We start from the raw sequence: 3,542 nt of genomic DNA on the forward strand, positions 1-3,542 counted from the left end.
AAATCTAGGAAGAGAATAATGGCAAGGAAAATCAACACCTTAAAAGGGGGCAGTGGAAAACCCTATTCAAGAACCAAATGCCTTGAATTTTAGAATAGGTCAGAGAGGAAACAACAACTAAATGAGACAACAAGAAATATAAAAACAAAACCAAAGGATTTAAGGGGGAAAAAAAGAAAGTCTAAGAACTATAATATCAAAAACAACTGACCTGAAAAACAGATCAAGAACAGATAATCTAAGAATTATCAGACTACCTGAAAACTATGATTAGACAAAAAAAAAGTCTGGACACCATTGTAATGCCATACACAAGCAGCTTTCCAGAAGAATGCTACTGTGAACAGCTTTTAAGGTTCTGATTACACAGTATAGTGATTACTATTTATTCCATAACAAAAGCAAAACATCCACAGAAAATCAAGGTACAGTATTCACAATATTACAACTTATCACAGAAAATCACAATATAATATTCATAATTTAGTCTCAAAGTAAAATAGTCACTCTTAAGTTAACTCAATCAGTCACTTATTAGTAGTCTCAAAGAACACAGTCAAAGTCTTCCACTCTTGAGGCAAAGTCTTGATTAACTCAGTCACTTATCAGTAGTCTCAAAGTCTTCCACTCATGGGGCAAAGTCTTGATTAATTCAAATCAGTCACTTATCAGCAACAATATCTCAAAGTACTCAAAGTACAATCAGTCACTTATTCAGCCAAGTCTTACTATCATACACAAAACCCTCCACCCCTTAGGTCACTAGTAAACTATAATTCCATAATTACTCAGTACCCAAGGAGAAGTCTTTTCATCTTGACTTGGGGCCTGTTCTCAGATTCCCTGGATCCCCTTCCATGGTCCCAGATTCTACCTGGATTCACCAGACTGTCACTTGGGTTCAATGGCAGACAGCTCCCAGTTCCTTGACCAGCTCTCTGGCCAGGTCCTGCTCCACACTGAAGTTCACAGGGTCTGGTCCATGTCAGCTCCTTCACCATTTCTGCTCCAGGGAATTCAAGGCTCAGCCAAGCTGCAAACAAAGTCTCAGCATCCCAATCATGCTTCAGTCACCTTGGGCTCCTGGCTCCTGGCTCCTGGGTTCCTGGCTCTGGGCTTCTGGGATCCTGTTCAGAAGAAGCTCCACCAACACCACAAGTTCTCAGGACTCAGTTCTCCATTTTCTGTAGCTGTTCTACCACCAAATCTCAGTCTCAAGGAAATTCTGACTGTGCCTCTCTAGGGCTTTTCCTTATATACACACAGCATTAGCAAACTGTTTCAGCCAACCCCTTCCTGTTATATCAATAACAGGAGACAGAAGTTCATACCTTCTGTTTCCCCAACAGAGGCTTAATCAGTTACTAAGTGCCTTCTATTTTTGCCAACACAAAGGGATCTTCAAATTCAAAATTACATTACCATTACAACCATATTTCAAGAAATTTAAAATGAAAACTCCTAGGAACATCATGAGCTGCCAGGCTAAATAAATACTACAAACAGTTAAAAACAAAGAATTCAAATACCGAGGAGTCAAAATAAGTTTATACACTACTTATCTATCTTTAACTGCCCTGCTGACCTTCAGTCCCACATCTACAACTACCTATTAGACATCTCAAAATGGATGTCCTGTAGATATCTTAAACTAAATATGTCTAAAACTGAACTCTCATTCTTACCCCTTAAAAGTTCCATGGCTCCAAACTTACAAACATCTTCCCATTTACCCTGACTCATAACAAAAATGACATTCTTAATTCCTCATTCTTTCTCACCACCCCCCCATCCAATGTGTTGTTTAGCCTCAATAATTTTACTTTATAACATCCCTATAATTGCAGCCCCCACCCCAGCTCCTTGCCCCTTCCCACCCCAAACACACACACCTCTTCTGACCATGCCACCATGGTGGTACAAACATTTATCACCTCAGTTCTGGACTACTGTAATAGCTTGTTTGGTTGGTCTGCCTACCACTTCTCTCCCCACTCCAGTCCACCTAACACTCAGCTTTTGAAGTGATCTTCCTAAAGCACAGGTCCGACCATGTAATATTCCTCCTCAATAAATTTCAGTGGCTCCGTATTACGTATTAGGATCAAATATAAATATAAAAAATATAAATATAAAAAAATATAAAACCTTTAGTGTTCAAAGCCCTTTACAACCTGACTCCCTCCTACGTTTCCAGTTTTCTGACACCCTTCTCCTGCCATATACTCTGCATTTCAGTGGTTTAACCTCCTGGCTCTTATATGAACAAGATATTCCATCTCCCAACTTCAGGTATTTTCACTGGTCAGCTGCCATTTATGGAATGCTCTCCCTCCTCATTTCTGCCTCCTGCCTTCCTAGGCTTTCTTTAATTGCCAGCTTAAATCTCACCTTCTAAGAAGGTTTTCCCAATCCCTCTTAATTCTAGTGTCTTCCCTTGTTGATTATCTCCAATTTCTACTTTATATATCTTGTTGGTACATAGTTATTTGTATATTGGCTCTCCCATTAAGATTATTAATTCCTAGGGAGCAAAGACTATCTTTTATTTTTCTTTGTGTCTGTAGCACTTAGCACAGCGCCTGGAACTTAGTAATCACTTAATAAATGTTTATTGATTGACTAATTAACTTAATAGCTGCCACTAAAAAGCAGAGGAGAACTTGGAATATGACAGTCCAAAAGGTAAGAAAGCTTTGGTTTACAACCAAAGGTAGCCCTTCTGAAAAAACTAACTATAATCCTACAGGGAAAGAAATGGATATTTAATGAAATAGAGAAGTTTTAAACATTCCTGATGAAAAGGTCAGAAATGGGTGGATATTTGGAAATGTAAATGTAGGCACCAAAAGAAGTATGGAAAAATACACTACGTATATTTGTTTAATTGAAAGGGAATATGTGGGGATGAATTGTTTGCAAGTTAATAGTGGGATAAGAAGCAAACGTCTTCTTAGATCCCTAATGTCTTTAATAGTCATAGAGAAAGGGTAAAATGACAGTGTCTGTGTGTGGTTTTGTTATGTTCTAATAGTCTTAGGAGAAGACAAAAAATGGAAGGGACAGGGAGCTATATTGGGGAAGAATAATGGAAGAAGGGGAGAAAATTCACTATTGCATAATAGAGGTACATAACATGATGAGTATATAGTCATGGAGGAAAGGGTGTAAAGAATGATCATCACATGAACTTCACTTTCATCTAAATCAGATAAACACAATTACACACAGAGATTTTGTATAGAAATATATTAAACTCAAAAGAGAAACAGGAAGGGACAAGGACAAGGGAGGGGTAGACATGAGGGTTCTAAGAGGGAGGGCAGAAGAGGTAAGGCAAGAGTCATAAGCAAAATTATTTGTATGTTCAAGGGAGGAACTTGAATGGAAAATTAAAAGGAAAGAAAAAAATAACATCTGGGATTGGAACAGGGTAAGAAGAGAAGAGGTGCAATAGAGAGGAAAGAGAATGTTTCATTTATAAGATCACAAGTATCAGGCAAGCTCCTTCTCTTCTACCACTTTATTATTTCTAAAGAGGG

The sequence above is a fragment of the Petaurus breviceps genome, unplaced genomic scaffold, assembly GCF_028583685.1.
Source record: "Petaurus breviceps papuanus isolate PSGF00001 unplaced genomic scaffold, PetGlider_PUasm1.0 90865, whole genome shotgun sequence".
Taxonomy (NCBI): Eukaryota; Metazoa; Chordata; class Mammalia; order Diprotodontia; family Petauridae; genus Petaurus; species Petaurus breviceps.